The sequence below is a fragment of the Hylobates moloch genome, unplaced genomic scaffold (genome assembly GCF_009828535.3).
Source record: "Hylobates moloch isolate HMO894 unplaced genomic scaffold, HMol_V3 SCAFFOLD_18, whole genome shotgun sequence".
Taxonomy (NCBI): Eukaryota; Metazoa; Chordata; class Mammalia; order Primates; family Hylobatidae; genus Hylobates; species Hylobates moloch.
The window spans coordinates 45,990,361-46,007,587 of NW_026652293.1; the positions used below are offsets into that span (position 1 = coordinate 45,990,361).

The 17,227-nt window shown below is 45.7% G+C and overlaps 1 pseudogene; it reads right to left on the reverse strand.

Moving 5' to 3' along the window:
• Positions 1 to 14,653: 14,653 nt before the first annotated feature.
• On the reverse strand, positions 14,654 to 16,281 carry LOC116457793 (aspartate aminotransferase, mitochondrial-like; annotated as a pseudogene).
• Between the last annotated feature and the right edge of the window lie 946 nt (positions 16,282 to 17,227).

Here is a 17,227-nt window from a genome sequence, read left to right on the forward strand (position 1 = left end):
AATGATGATGCTGGATTCAAATTCAGTTCCGTTTTTCCAGGCTGTACTTGCTTCACGTTTGGCCAGGAGTCCTGTAATACTGGGGGTAAGCCAGAGGCTCTAAAAGAGCACCACTACCTCCAGCTGAGGGGTCTGGGGAGCCTTCCTGGAAGAGAAGGCATTTCTGAAGTTGGCCTGAAGCCAGTCAGGATTTGGACATTCGATCCCATCACATTTGCACACACATGTGGACACACACACACTCACAAACACACGTGTGCACACTCACAAATACACGTACACACTCACACACATTCACACACATGCGCACACAAGCACACACTCACAAACACACACGCACACGTCCACTCACACGTGAGCACACTCACACCCACTCTCTCACACACTCACTCACACACTCACTCACACACACTCTCACACATTTCTGTGTGGACTCAGGGTGGCCCACAGCCACTGGCTGGGCTGGAAGAATGTGTGTACACACTCGAAAGAGAGCTGTTATTTTAGTGCTGGCGACACTCCAGCCATGAAAGTGGGGGGTCCCAGCACAGTTATTATTTCTTTTTCCACCAGCAGAAAACATCTGTCCAGTGAAAATTATATTCACTAAGAGATCAGCAGCATACCTGCCGGCAGCCCCCGGCCCTCCCTTCCCAGCCTTCCTGTCAGCAGAAGCACAGCCAGTGCTCGAGCAGGGTAGACTGTGCATCTGCAGGCTCTCGGCAGCCTGTGCTAGCAAGAAAGAGTGTGTCCTCTGACAGGATACCCTAAGAACTACTAAAATGGAGCTCAGGACTCTCATAAGTGGAACTTGAACTCCACCTAAATAGTCTCTAGGTCACCCTTAGCTGGCACTTACTTGTAAGTCACCTAAACAGAATGCCACCCTCATTTGACAGAATTCAAAACATGGTAGGAGGAAAGAAGGGTAAAGAGGAATAAATTTTCAAAGACCCTAATATGTCCCAGCACTGTGAAAGGTGCCCCTCTTTCTCTCTCTACCTCCAACAGACCACCCTGGCACTGGGGCCCTCTGCATACTCGCCCACTACTTTTTGGTGCTTACCGGAGATCAGAGGGGCGGCACGTTGTGCTGGACACAGCTCTGGTTTTGGAGTACTGAACCCAAGATCACGCAGGTAAACAGGCAGGACTGAGACAGGATGCAGAAAGTGGGACTGCAAGGTGTTTGTCCCTTACATCCTTACCCGTAGTACTTCCCTACAGCAAGTAGTCCCGGTTGACTGTGATGTCAAGAATATTTATAGGTGCAGTGAAAAGATAAGCAGCATTTAGATTGGGAAAGGCTTTGAAAGTCAGGATAATGAATTTGAGCTTAATTCAGAAAGCACTAGGGAGCCACTGAAGGTTCTTGAGAGGGAGGGCTTATCAGGTTTGCATGTTGGACATTCAGATATGATCCATTATAAAGGATACACACATAGAATGTGTAACACATAAAATCATTTTCAACTCTGGATTCCACATAGGTGCTAGTTTACAGAGAGGTCCTCCCAGAGACCGACCTGATCAGCAGACATTGTGAATCGTCCTCGTGAGGACTGTGAACAGGCAGCAGCTGGCCCACAGGTACAACCGATGGAGGCTGAAAGGACTGAGCACATACAAATTTGGGAAATACCCATGCCATGCGCCTCTCTCAGAAGCAGGGCCCATATCTAGTCCTGAAACAGATTTCCCTGAGAAAAGGAAAGAAATGCACCTGGCCCCTAGAATGAGCATGGCTCATGACCTGAAGCAGCAACTTATGTCCCCTCTGGGACCTGTTTCACTCCTGTATGGACCAGGCAGTCTGGACATAAGTCATATTTGATCAGGTGCTCCTTATAAGAATAAGCAGGAGTCACGCCCCTGCTCTGTGCCAGGCTTTATGTTAACTAAGTCATACCATCTCTCTTGTCCCTGGCTTTCACGGACTGGGATTTCCTATGGGCAGGACCAACATCTGATGTATCTTCATGACCTCAGTGCACTAGATGTGGGCTCTGGAGTTATACTCTGAGTTCAAGTCCAAGCTCCCCCAATCACTAGCCATGTGACTTTGGGCAAGTGACTTTACACTGTAGTCCCTCACTTTGTCTGTAAAATAGTAACAATAATTGCCTAATTGTAGGGTGGTTGAGAGCAAATGACTTAAACCTTAAGGTACTTAGGGAAGATCAAGGCCGGGCACATGGTCAACAGCTGATAAATGTTAGCTACTGGTAACATGAATTAGAGCCATGTGTCAAGAGAGCTACTCGAAAGGGCCAGTGAGAGTGCTGTGCAACCTTGGAAGGGGGCAGGAGGGAAGGCCCATCTTATAGGAGTGGAGGCATTTGATCCAGCAGAGCTCAAAGGCTGAAGTGTGTTTGAAGCCCAGGAGAGTGCGACAGTGGAGGGCATTGCATGGGGAAAGATAGATGGGTCCCAGGTTGTAGACGACATCACAAATGGACTAAGGATTTAGACCTCATCCAGAGGCAATGGGATCCGTCCAAGGGTTTTCAGTAGGGACTAAAAAGAATGGCCTAGAAGGGACATCACAGTGGCAGTTAGACCAGACCCACCAGGAGAGAGCTAACAAGGCTGGGTGGGGCAATAATGAAGAGGAAGGAAGGAGAGGAGTCTCCAAGGCCCACGGACAGATCTCAGTGAGGAGGGAGGAGGAGTTCACGGGTCTCTCAGCCCCCTTCAGCTCTGACATTCTGGGATTGTAGATTTCCTCCAAGACCCTCCACGTGGCCACAGCTGGGCAGCATGCACACTTTGCGGATCTTATTCCAGTTCCTTGGAGCTCATGAAGCAAAAAGTTTCCCTGGGGGGAAGTTTGGAAGGCTCTTCATTGGCTGTGCTGTTTCCTCCCGTCTCCAAAAAGTCAGGGGAATTACAATCAAAGCTAGAGCCAGGCCTGGTCAGGGACAAGGAGGGGCAGAGGCCATTCTCTAAATCCAAGGGGATCTGCATCCCCACCAGATAGCTTCATGCTCTCAGCTTCCATCAGTCACACTCATGGCCTCCATCCCAACTGTGTGCAGCAATCTCTGCTGTAAACACTGTTTGTTGCTCCAAGAGGCTCATCATACTTGGAGAGGCTCTGCCACAAAGCATGCTGGGACCTTGATGAGGCTGGACCGAGGGAGAACGAGGCAGCAGACTTAGGACTTGGTGATAAACAAGTAAGAGATGCTGTCCCTTCTGGAGAAAGTGTGCCAAAGGAAGAAAGCAGAAGGGAGCTGGTATTTATTGAGGGCCTTCTCCTGGCTAGGTGCTTTGTAGGTATCCTCTCAATCCATTATATCAACAACCCAGAAAGGGAGCTTTTGTTATTATCATTTGCCAATGATAACATTGAAAATTAGAATGATGTTAAGTGATTTGCCTAATTTCTACAGGGATTAAATGGCATGCATGGATTCTGACCCAAATTCATTAGCCTCCAAAACCTGTGCATTCATTATTTATTTATTCATCCAACAAAAATATTTCATGGGCCTACTATGTGCCAGGCGCTGTATCAGAGACCGGAGATCCAAGACACATTTCTCAGCCATTTCACGGGAGAGACAAACAATATCAAGTTAATAAATGAACAAGATAACTCCAGGTGGTGATAAATTGTGAAGCATATAAAATAAGGTGAGCCAATCTAGAGCCAGGTTGTTCAAATGCGGCCCAGATTCCAAATCTTGCCCATGGTCTGTCTTTGCGTGAAACTGAAAACTAAGAATGGTTTTTATAGGTTTAAAGGGTTGTAAAACAAACAAAAGAAAATATGCAACAGAGACAGTATATGTCTCACAAAGTCTAAAATATTTACTATCTGAGCTGACAAAGGTTGTCAGCCCGTAGTCAAGAGACTGAAAGGGCATCCTTGGTAGTGGATGGTGGAGAGGAAGCAGAGGAGGCTCCCGGGCCCACTGACAGGCCTTGGTGAGGAAGGAGGGCAAAGGGGGATTGGGAGGGTTACAGAGTCTTTCAGGGAAGAGACTCTAGGTGGAGGTGATTTTGAACTGACACCTAATGATGGAAAAGAACCACCAGCTGAAGAGACCCGGAGAATGAGAATTCCAGGTAGAAGGAACAGCAAATGAATGCACAAAGGCTTTGAGGTAGAAACAAGCTTAGCATGTTCAAGAAACAAAAAGACCAATGTCCCTTGAGTGCAGGAAATAAGAGGGAAAGTGCTGCCAGCTGAGCTCAGGGGCAAGCAAGAAGCAGGTGACATAAGACTTTCTGGGCCAAGACGAGGAGTGTCCTTCCCACTAGGCCCTGCCCTGTGGTGTGGCAAAATTAAATGAGAATCTAGTGGATGTCAGTCTGGCTGGGGTGTCAGTACGTCAGTATCACAGTCTAGTGGTTCAAGGACAGTCATCAGAATCTGGGCACAAGAGACACTTGAGTCAAACATTGGTAGCACCAACTCCCAGATGATGTGGTCATTCACCTTAGGACCGTCCCCAGTGGTCAGAGGGTACCAGGAAGATGCTCCAGGATGAACAGGGTTTCAGGAGCTTGGCAGCCTGTCAGGACTCTTGCCAAACAAACTGGGATTCAAGGTAGGGCTTGAGCTCCAACAGGAAATGTAGACATAAATATGACAAACCACGAATGACAGATGATGTGATGGAGGTGATGGTTAAAAACAGAGACTTCCTGAGCGTTTGGCTACCCTGGCCTTACCGCTCCACATCAAGTCCTGGGACTGTGCCACATATACTGGCCTCCTGCCCACCATGTATGCCGTATCCTGCTCAGGCAAGACTCAGGAAATCCGTGGGGCCAATCCAGGGAGAGGAGAGCAACAGCGACTCCTCCAGGAAGGAGCTGGAGAGGTAGATGCTGGTAAAACTGTGCAGAAAGCGAGTTTACGTGGCTAATAACTGCTGCATCTGCGGTATGGCCATCTGTGCAAGCATGCTACAGGGGACTTATCCACGTTCACAGGTAAATTCCCATATGATCTGCTTGCCCAATTCCTGGCCATGGGGAAGGAGAGAAGAGAATCATCCGTGTGGATCAACTGTAACATTTTGTACTTTGGCGACCGCTTAGTTTAAAATGCCTGTTCAAGCGTGTCCCCAGGCAAAATGTGTGCTGTAATTTGATTTTTTAAAAACAGCTTTTATTGTTTTTTTTCTTCTTATAAGAGCAACACATGTTCCTTTCAGGAAAATCAGAAAATACAGAGAAACCAAAAGGAAGAAAATAAAAAACACTCATCCATCCACCCAGAGATAGTCATCGTTAATGCCTTGATGTTTACTTTCCAAGCTTTTCTTTGTGCATACATAGTTTATTACACAAATGTAACCCAAATATCCTCTGGGTCTCACTGATTGTGGGCTCACCCGAGGTACGATTAATGGTTACACAGCTGACTTGATGGCTTCTACCTGCCTGTTGTCAGGTTCCCAGCCGCTTGTCAGGGGCCCTCCCCCATATCTCTGGACATCTTTAGGGGAATCCACGCACTCTCCAATGCCAGTCCATGCCTTGCCCGGGCCTCTGTTCCTGCTCATCTGCAAGTTGCCCTTTTTGCTGCCCCCATTTGCCCCTCCCAGCTGGCCTGGGAGGTATAAATTAGGATTAAGCACCTACTACATGTGACATGCATCACAGTATGAGCCACACCGTACTAAGTCTTGAAAGGGGGCACAAAGATTCAGGTTAATGTGGTCTGTTCCCTGAAGGGACTCACAATCTAATGAGAGACAGGCACAGAGAGAGATGACCTTGATGTGAGACAGGGCATGTGCTCCTTGTCATAAGTGGCCACAGGGAGTGTGCTTGGGGAATACGATGCTGGGTTCTAGGAAGGAGGAGGCAGCGTTTTTCATAGGCCTGCAGGATGGCTGGGATCATATTCAGGAGGTAGGAGAGAGACAGACAAGTGAGCCAGGAGAAGGGTCAGGGTGTGGGTATGGGAGCTGGGAGGTGAGGGCCTGAGGAAAACACTCAGGGGCCTAATTGTGTAGAACAGAGAGAGTGAAAGGAGACAGTGGCAAGAAACAAATATAGAAAAATACATTTGGATCAGGTCACAGAGCAAATCAGGGCCACTGATGAGATCATGGTCAGGAGAGGCAGAATGGAAAATTCAAGAGGAAAACTCAGTTTTAAGAGTATAGTCCTTAAATAATTGTTCTGGAAGATCAGTTTCCACTAACTCATTATCCTGATGCCAAATATTATCATATGAGCATAGAAAATTACACTAAATACATTTTTATGATCCTAAAGTTGATGATATTGATTTTGATCTGCAATGAATATTTAAAAATAAAATTCTATACTTTCAATCTACCCAATATTTCTGTGGTCATTTTTCCTCATTTAGATAGAAAAGTCAGGACTATTCAATGTCTATGTCTAGGTGAGGTGTACTCTTGGCGTTTCAGCACACGCCCTTCCTTATTACTGTCCCGCCTTGGGGCCTCTGCACCTGCTATTCCCATTGCCTGGAATGGTTTTTCCTCTTCCACTGCACCAACCCCTATTCATCTTTCATATTTCAGCTTGAACATCACTTTCTTTGACTCTCCAATTCTGGGTTAGGTCTCCCTATCTACATTCTTGGGGTGGTCAGTCTTTCTTATTAACACTTATTAAAATTAAATAATTTAAGGGTACACTCAGATGTGAGGGTGAGCTGGCTGTGACATCTGTCACTCCATTGATTACCAGGGTTGATTTGGTTGACCTGGCTGGCTAGGCGGGTGTCCCCTTCCTCCCTCACCACTCCATGTGAGTCCCTCCCAAAGCTGCGCGCTCAAAGAGAACGACCATCTCTGGTAGAGGAGGACCGGCCTTTGGTCAAGGATATACGAGTAGCTGCGCTCCCCTGCTGGACTCTCCAGACTTAATGGTACATTCATGCACACGTGTTTAAATTCAAACAGTCAAGGCCTACATCTCCCACTTAAATGGAAGCTCAATGAGGGCAGGAGCTTTTTGTGTCTGAAGTGTTTTTGCATGTAGAGACAATCATTAGGCATTTCTCAAGCGAATGAATGTCAGTCCCTTTCCAATTATAGTTCCAAGAAGTTTTTGATAATTCCAAGATTTTTTTTTAATTGTGTTTTCTCAGAACGACTATCAGGTAAATTTTTACAACAATCATTCCTTTATTTTTATTTGTATTTGATTTTTCATAGTCTCCTTACTTCTAGAAAGAATTTAAAGGAAATTTATGTACAAGACGACAGACCTGAGAAGCTTTAAAATTTAAGAGGACCTATATTTGATGTATAAAGTGATTTAAATCTATGATCTCTGCCTAGACTGCCTGGGCAGGGCTAAAGCCCAGAAGATTCCTTTTCCCTATACTATTTGCAAATGTGCTTCTTCTTTTGGGTAGGCCTTCTGAGTAGTTCACCTCAACGCTACATGGGGAAGGGACCAGGGCTTCATTAACACCAGGTGCAGTGTATAAAAGCATGCTATCAGTTCAAATCTTTGGGATTAATTATTGTCTCAAAAGCCTTGTGAAGAGTTTATTATCCCCAATTAGATGAAGAAACTTAGGCCCAGAAAAGTGAATGATTTTGCCCAAATCACAAACTGAAGAAACGGAACAAAAGTGGGCTTTTCTGGGTAATTAAGACTAGATGCTTACTGCTCTCTGCTGCCTCCTATTGGTGTGGAGAAGAAAGAGCAAGCCTCTCTGGGTCTGCTCCAGAAACGAGCCCTGTTTTCCCATAGTGGGCCAGGGGCACTAGGCCTCCTGGCACAACTCCCCTGCCAGCTCCCCTTGCCTTTTGTCTCCCTGCCCTCCCACCCCACCAGATCCTCAGGATTCCTAATTGCTCCAGTTTAGGGGCTAATACCCAGAATCCAAGAACTGGAGCCGTGGGTTTCAGGGCCAGCAGGCCCAGACTCACTGGACACGCTGCATGGCCTCTTCATTTCAGCCCAGTGCCTTGTCACCTGCCCTCTGAGTTCTAGGTGCAGCACTGGGAGAGGACCAGAGATAGGCAGAGCTCAGCACTAATCCACATGTGTGTCTTCACAAAAGGGCTTCACTCCTGCACAACAGGGCCTGTTTCCTTCTCTTAGAAGCGGGATAATAGTGGCTTCACTAGCACATTGTGAAATTGAAACAAGACTCTAAGTTAGGCACTCAGAAAATGTCCACGTCCCTCGCTTCCCTTTCTGTTTTTGCTGGCAATGTCGGCAATGACTGAAATATTGATTGCTCTCCTGCCCTGCTCCTTGGCAAGGCAGGGCCTTAGGGCTGATTTTCTGGCGGTGAAGTCACTGGATGTGGAGCCAGGAGGATGAGTAACTGCCTGTCTCCTGCTGAACTTCATCTTCTACAGGTGTCTGAGGCAGACGCAGCTCAGGCTCCTCGGCCCAACCCCGAATCGGCCCTCACACCCAGCACGTGCTATGAGCTAACAAAGCAATCACAGCCAATCGTTGCTATAAATCCCCGGTGTTTATAAAGTCTTTGTGTATCTCTAAACTCGAATAACCCCAAGTCCCGTGGGACTAGAGAAAACAAGCTACAATTGTTGTTTACTCATCAAAAGCGCATTCTTCAGAGGAATGAGGAGGCCAGGGCACAGATGTCACTCAGTAAATCACCCAGTGGCAACTGGGAAATGGTTGCAATGGTGAAAAAAATCTGATCAAACAATGCTTTTACATGGGATGAAGGAGACAGCAGGGCTTGAAACAAAGAAATCAGCCTGGACGGGACTAAAACCCAGAAGATTCCTTTTCTCTGTACTATTTGCAGATGTGCTTCTTCTTTGGGGTGGGCGTTCCAAGTGGTTCCCCTTAAAGCTACATGAAGAAGGGCCAGAGCTTCATTAACACCAGATTCAGTGAGTTATAAAAGCATGCTATCAGTTCAAATCTTTGGGATTAATTGTTCTTTTGGTGAAGATGAAGAGAAACAAGTTTGTTATCCAACCAAGAGATGGGCCAACTTGGCAAGGATAGGAGCAGACTGGGGTTCAGAGAGCTCACCCCAGGCACCCTAGTTATCAGTTCTAAGGCAACAAGCCAGCTCAGAGACAGCCTCCCCAGGTAGGCAGAGAGTGCTGAGTCCTGCTGGCGCTATGTAGGCTTGGCTCAGGGCCTGTTGGGGTGAAATTCTAGGGCACTGGAGTGTGTGGGGATGTCAGAGAGGAAGTATACTTTGAGAGAACATCTGGTGACAAGATCAACCCCTTCATGAGTAAACTGAGGCCAAGGGCAGAGAAGAATAACAGCCAATCTTGCCATTCATTTGATTCATATTACTCAAAATGAATGGACAACTGCAGGCCTCTTGAATTTCAGTGCAGTGCCATTTGTTCTGAGCTCTTTACTCATAAGAATAGAATTTAAGGGTTGTCAGGGCCTGAATCTAATTCTGTGATGATAAATGTGTGAGCTGTACAATGCCAAATTGCCTGCTACCCACTCATGTAGCTGGAGTTAGTATGTATCTACAGGTTTGTTTCTTCCCAAAAGGCTTTCCCAAACTCCTTCTGCTGAGCACGCATAACTCCTTGGTTTTCTTTTAAGAGAAAGAATGCACTGCTCCATTCCATGAAATCTAAGTGGCTCTGTTAGTCAGTCTTCTACCCGCTTAACCACAAGATTGAGGGCATGTGACCTGAGTCTAGCCAATCAAAATATTCTCTCCTGGCCACAGTGATTGGCTTGGATATGGGCAAGGCCAAACATAGCCAAACCTAGCCAATCAGAAACCACGCCAGGACTTGTCTACTAAAGTTATCTGGGAGGCCAAGCTTAATAATCTTCATAATCTGAGAAGCCTTTGCTTCAAAACAAGACGTTTCAGTAGTTGAACTATCAACTACGAACCTAGAATGACTTTACAGCTGCCTGCCACCAGATCTCACATTTGAAGAACCTGTTTATGTGAAAGCCTAGAAGAGAAAGGAAGGAATTGAACCTCCCAAAACTGGGTTCAAGCCAACTTTGTAACTACGATGACTTTCTCAGTTAATAGTTATTATAGTAAAATAATTACATAACTTTGCCAAAGTTAATTTACAGGTTAGAACCCTTTCTATCTTCAGGGCATATCCATTTCAATTAGGCTTCCAAGATGCTACGTCACCTATCACAGAACTCCTTCACTTTCATGACCACACCCTAATAATTGTTTTTTTAATGAGCTCATTAGTACTTTACATTATCTCCCTGATAGTAACAACTAAAACTCACACAAACACAATGGTATGAACTATTTTACCTGCCATTATCTTAATTTTAATTGCTCTTTCATCATTATGTATATTATATATAATAGATGAAATTATAACCCCTCCCTTACCATCAAAACTATAGGACACCAATGATACCGAAGCTATGAATACACAGTTTGATTCCTATGTAATTTCTACAACAGACTTAAAACCAGGAGAACTGTGGCTACTTGAAGTTGATAATCAAGTAATCCTCCCCATAGAAATATCAATTCGCATCAATTGCATCAGAAGATGTTCTATATTCATGAGCTGTGTACCATCATTAGGCCTAAAGCCAGATGCAATCCCAGGACTTTTAAACCAAGCAACATTGACATCTACACGGCCAGGTCTTTACCACTGTCAATCCCCAGAAATCTGCACATCTAATCACAGCTTCATGCCCATTGTTCTTGAACTGGTACCCCTAAAATGCTTTGAAAATTGAGCAACATCTATATTATAATATCACTGTAGAGCTAACTAGCATTAATCTTTTAAGTTAAAGACTGAAAGTTATGATTCTTCCACTGAAATGCCCCAACTAGACACATCCACATGATCTATTAATATTATATCCATAATCCTATCACTTTTCATTTTACTTCAACTAAAGATTTCAAAATTCACCTATCCAACACCAAAAAGGTTTGGAACACAGAAACATGAAACGCTTAGAAGTTTAATTGGCTCACAGTTCTGCAGGCTTTACAGGAAACGTGTTGCTGGCATCTGCTCAGTTTCTAGGGAGGCCTTAGGAAACTTACAATCATGGTGGAAGGTAAAGGGGGAGCAGGCCTGTCACATGGCGAAAACAGGAGCAAGACAGAGAGAATGGGATCAGGGGAGGGGTGTGCCCCAACACTTTTATATGACAAGATCTCATGAGAACTCACTATCACAAAAGACAGCACCAAGCCACAAGGGATCCACCCCCATGATCCAAAAACCTCCCACCAGGCCCCACCTCTAGCACTGGCGATTACAATTCACTATGGGATTTGGGCAGAGACAAATATTCCAAACTATATCACTTGCTGTCCTGACCAATATTGTTAATCCCTCACAAAGCTCTTTACTGTAGAGCCCAGATATAGTCTCATGCTTCTCAATATAATATTCCAAGTCATTGACATGTTGATATGATGAAACTAATTGGCCTTTGCAGATTCTAATCCAATGCTTTCATTTGGCAAATGAGGAGACAGAGGCACAGAGAAGGAAAAGAATTTGCACAAGGTCATGGCCAGCAAGTGATAGAAACGGGTTCACACCCCTACTTGTCATTTGCTATGTATGCCTTGATCAACCTATCGTCCAGCTAAAAGACCTGCTGCCAAAAATTGAACAACAGCTCATGCAAAGCTCTGCATCATGAGTCAGGATTCAGACCCTCTCCACTTAGTACCCCAGCCCCTTAGCTGTATTCCTGTATAGGCTTGATGCTGCTCAGAATCTCAGTGTGAGATTTCACGTGCCCTGTCAGAACACAGTTTTTCTTTTGTTTTGGTTTTGTTTGGTTTTGTTTTGAGACAGGGTCTGGCTCTGTCACCCAGGCTAGAGTGCAGTGGTGTAATTTTGCTCACTGCAACCTCCACCTCCTGGGCTCAAGCCATCCTCTCATCTCAGCCTCCCAAGTAGCTGGGATTACAGATGCATGCCACCACACCTGACTAATTGTTGTGTTTTTTGTAGAGAGGGGGTTTTGCCATGTTGCCCAGGCTGGTCTCAAACTCCTGAGCTCAAGGGATCCATCTGACTCAGCCTCCCAAAGTGCTGAGATTACAGGTGTGAGCCACTGCGCCCTCAGAACATTGTCTTGAGGGGGACTCTGAAGAAAGCTTCCTCTGTTGGCATTAAAGGAATAAAGAAAGGTCCATTTTACTTCCACTTTCCTTGTCAACAAGACCAGTTCCATGGAAGATTCTTCTCTAATGCATACTCATTCATCTGGCTCCCTCATGCTTCATGGCCTCAGAGCTGAATCCTTGATTCAGAGGTGCTCTGACCTGAGGAGAATGTTCCTCTCCTCTAATTCAGGCACTATACTTCTTTTCGTACAACCTAAGATAGCACTAGCTTTGGGGGCAACCATATTATTAACTGCAAAGAATCAAAAAGCAAGGAGGAAGAGCAACTGAAAGAAGCAAGAATGTTTAGCCTGAAAATGAGACAATTCAGAGAAAGCATACTATTTTCATGTTTTTGAAGGATTGTCAGGGGACAGGAAAATTTGATTTCTGTAAGAATCCAAGGAGAAGAATAAGAGTGAACCTCTAAGGAGACAGATGTATAGGTCTAGAAACTGAGGCTTTGAGAGTGTAAATGACTCACTTGCATCCACACAGCACATTTTTTACCGAAGAGGAATGTCAACTAAGACCTCCTAAAGAGTCAAATAGCTGGAGACAATTGGGTGACACAAACTTAGGTTCAAATCCACTTGCCACCACTTCCTCCCTTGGGCGGAAATTCTCTGAACCTTCCCATCTACAAATACTGGTGCAAACCTGCTGGGGCTCTTAAAATCAAATGACACTCTGTGGATGATGTGTCTATCATGGGGCTCAGCTCATACTGACACTCAATCAATCTTACTTCTCTCAGCTTTCCCTTTTTCACACCACATCATCTCTTCTTTTCCTGTAAATTTGAACAGCAAAGGATTCACTTTAACCCAGTGTCCAGAGTAGGGTTTTCTTGCTTTAATCGAAGGACAGTTACACTTGGCTCATCCATTGCCTGGTCCCACAAGAGAATCAAGCCACAACAACATCAGCAGGAGAGTAGGTGCTCAGAAAGCATCTGGCAGTACTGAAGAATATGGGAAAATAATGCTTCTGCCACACCCTGCACCTTACTGGCTGTCTCCATGAGCACCTCATCCATTACCTTCCCAGCAAAAGCAATTGTCTGTTCCCTCCTGTCACCAAAGCTGATGCTCCATTTGCCTCAGCCATGCATGCCAAACTGAGTTCCCAGAATATACTTTGCCAGATCCAACCTCCAAATCTTTGTCTAGACTCTTCTCTATGCCTGGATTCTTTCCCTCTCTTCTTCTATAAGGTAAACATCTTATCCATTCTTCAAAATTTGGATGATTGCACATCATCTTCTTCAGACCTTTCCTGTGGTCTCCAGGCTTGTTAGTCTTGGCTTTGTTTAAAATGAATTGAATTGCCACATACAAAAGACTCAATAAAAACTACCTTTCATCATCATTGCCAGCCCCATCATCACGGGCTGGAGTGTCATCTGCCTTGGAGGCATAGCTACAGAAGTCTAGAGAGCACTGGAATGGTAACTAAAGAGTGAGTACAGCAGGATTCTCCCACTTTTGGACGGGTGGGGATTCTACAGTAATTTTATTGTAACAGAGAAACTAAGCTGCAATAAGTCTATATGATTAGAGCAGACGGTGGCTGTCTTTCCAAAGGGTGAAGCCTGAGTCCAGCCAGCAGCACACAAAGCCCAGAATATCCTCTTTCCTGGCACTATCCTGCACCACCTGACTCATGGTGTGAGATTAGTGACTGTACAACCACATTCAATGAAGATAAGAGGTCTCACTGGGTAGAGGCAACAACCCAACAGGAGACAATTACACAATTGATGAAGAAGATGCGGAGACAAAGTGCAGTTGCCTACCCTCCACTATTATTTGCCAAGAAAGTTGAGAGTATGGCATGAGCAGAAACTTATGTTCTTTGTTCTTAAATACATCCCAATAGAAATGGGGTTATGATCAAACGAGCAGTAGAATAAGATGAACATCTAGGTTAGATAAAAAATATTTGTGCATAAGGAAAAGAACAGCAATGATAAGAGTGAAGAGAGAGCCTTCTCTTTTACTTAAATAAGACAGGAAACAGCATCTTTTATTTTCCTTGCTGCAGCGGATCATTAATTTTCATAAAACACAGTTTCTGCAATACGGTGTATTGATAAGGTTGCTCCATCACGGGAGGACAAACATGAGGCTGACTATTAATGCCAGAACTAGGTCTTCTCTCAAAGCCTCTAATAAGTGCTGTTTCTCGTGAGGAATCCCTGACACCATATGACACTTCAGTTAAATCTTCTGAAATATTGCAAGGGCATGATAGACAGGTTTGTTTTGTTTTGTTTTGTTTTGTTTTGTTTTGTTTTTTTTGGTGCTATGACTTTCTTGCACATGTAAACTCTTTCAGAAAAGTCGGCCATAAAAAGAGAAAGAAAAGTTTGGCTTACAGCCACAAAGTTCCAGACGCCAGTCATGGGTGCCTCTGCCCTGTGTCACTACATGTTCTTTTCTGAGAATCACAGTCACTGAGAGTCATACATTATGGTTGAAAGAAATGATCCATTTACCACCATCCACCCTCCCTCATCATCTGTACAAAGCTCACAAGAGCAGAGACTGAAAACAGAAAGGTTGTCTCTGTTCCCTCACACCAGGGACATTACTTGGTGACCCGGTAAATAGCATGGGCAAGGTAGCCCACGTTGCCAGAAGTGACCCCTGCCACAGAGATGTGGCCATCCTTTGTCATCTAGATGGAGAACTCCTTGGTCAGCCAGTCCGTCTGTTCAGGCTTTAGCCCTGTGAAACGAAACTTGCCAACTTGGTCAGTGATGTCTCGCCAGTTGGGGGGGAATCCTCCTTCTTCAGAGGAGGATTGTGGGAGGAGTCACTCTTCTTGAGGTTGAAAACCAGCTGAGTTGGCCGGGCGCGGTGGCTCACACTTGTAATCCCAGCACTTTGGGAGGCCGAGGCAGGCGGATCACGAGGTCAGGAGATCGAGACCACGGTGAAACCCCGTCTCTACTAAAACTACAAAAAAATTAGCCAGGCACGGTGGCGGGTGCCTGTAGTCCCAGCTACTCGGAGAGGCTGAGGCAGGAGAACGGCGTGAACCTGGGAGGCGGAGCTTGCAGCGAGCCGAGATTGCGCCACTGCACTCCAGCCTGGGTGACAGAGCGAGACTCTGTCTCAAAAAAAAAAAAAAAGAAAAGAAAAAAAGAAAACCAGCTGAGTCCACATGCTAATGATGCAGTCGGCTATATTTTCACTTCTTGCAACCACTATTTTTACAGATCCGGAGTGTTCAGAATAGTAGAGGCAATCCAGGCTTCCTTGAGAGGACAGTCACAATACATGGGATGGATCAAGATTTTCAACTGTGACTCCACACTTTTGGCTTCATCCACATCTTTGCAGATTATGGTAAAGTCTCCCACACGCTCTCCGTAAGCCCATGTTTTGGCATATGATTGGCAGAGACAAATGTTAATGCCCTGTTTGATGAAGTGGCACATAGCCCCGGCATCCTTGTTACCGTCACCTCTGGCAAAGCCTTGATAGGCCATGTCAAAGAATGCAGAGATTCTTTTTCTTCACCCCACTGCTATTTCCTTCCACTGCTCTGGACAAGGGTCCTCTTCCATGGGATTATGGGCCCAGGCATGCAGGAGAAGAACACTTTGCACTGGTATTTTTGAAATGTCCTCCATAGTGCCTGTGAAGTCAGAACCACAAGTCTTGGGGTCATGGTACTGATAAGCTTGTAGCTGTGTGCCAGCATCCCTGAAGTGTGTGATTTCCCTAGGATGGTTTGGGCAGAAAGACATCTCAGCTGAACTTTAAAACTCTTTACAGAAAACTGGCTCTGATCCTTAAGGCCCCAGTTCGAGAAATAGCCTGCACAGTGACAAACCAGTCACTTTTCAACACTTCACTTTTCTTACCCAGGGCTAGTCCTGCAGATGTCTTGCAAAATTCAGCCAGTACCCCAATGAGCAGGTATTCCTTGTCCAAATTTTTTGTGGCAGTCTGGGCCTCTGCCTTGCAGATGTTAGACAGCAGATAAAGCTTTCGGTTATTGTCCTGGTTGGCGCCAATTACCAGATTCACCTTTTTGCTATCAGTATCTCTCTTAAAGGCTTTGGTGACTCCCAGGATAGGATCTGGAAGTCCCATGTCCACATGGGCCCGCCAGAAGCTAGTCCTGTTGGAGGCTGCCATGGCAAGGCCCAGTCGGAAGGCAGTGGTGACCCAGGAGGGGATGCAGCCTGAGTGCAGCAGGGCCATGGCGGACGGGAGGAGGGCAGTTGAGTAGCTGCAGAACAGAGTGGAGGGCAAGCGGGCCCCTCCCACTTTTTAAAAGCAGTCAGAACACTAACAGGGAAGGCAGGATGACCAGTTCAGAAGGCCACACACAGGGACTTCCACTCCTGGGGTGAATGTACCAATATGTGGGGAAGGACCTAGGCTAATCAAGCCCATGATGTGTAAACCCTGGTGCCCTTAAACATATTGACAATGGAAGTGGAACTCCTGAGGGAACCTGAAACCCCTATGCTCCCACTCTGGCTGACCTCCTGGATGATGTTTGATGAGCAGAGGATTGGAACCACGGAGAGCAGCAGTTGTAGAATTCAAATGCTCGCTGTCATCAGTCTTCCCTCTAGAGAAATAGCCCCTCAAAGACCAGACAGTCCTGCCCTTGATCAGTTTGATTCCTACTGTCATAGTCTGCTCACACTGCCATAATGAAATTCCATAGACAGGGCGCTTAAACAACAGAAATTTATTTCCCACAGTTCTAGAGGCTGAGAAGTCAAAGATCCAGGTGCTGGCTGATGTGGTTCCTCAATGAAGGTTCTCTTCCTAGCACAGGCAGCTGCCTTCTCACTGTGTCCTCACGAGGCAGAGAGAGAGAGAGAGAGAGAGAGAGAGGTAGGAGTGGGGAATCTCTGATGGTTCTTCTTATAAGGACACTAATCTCATCATGAAGGTCCCACTGTCATGACCTCATCTAAACCTATTCACTTCCCAAAGTCCCCATCTACAAATGCCATCACACTGAGAGTTAGGGCTTCCATATATAAATTTGGGTCCATAGCACCTCCTCTCTACCAAGAAGCATCTGGGTCTATCTCCTTCAGAGACTGGCCTGAAGGACAGTACAGGTGACCCTGTGACTGCCCAGCAGTGCACACAGCAGTCAGAGCAGAGTCTTGGGAGTCACACAGCC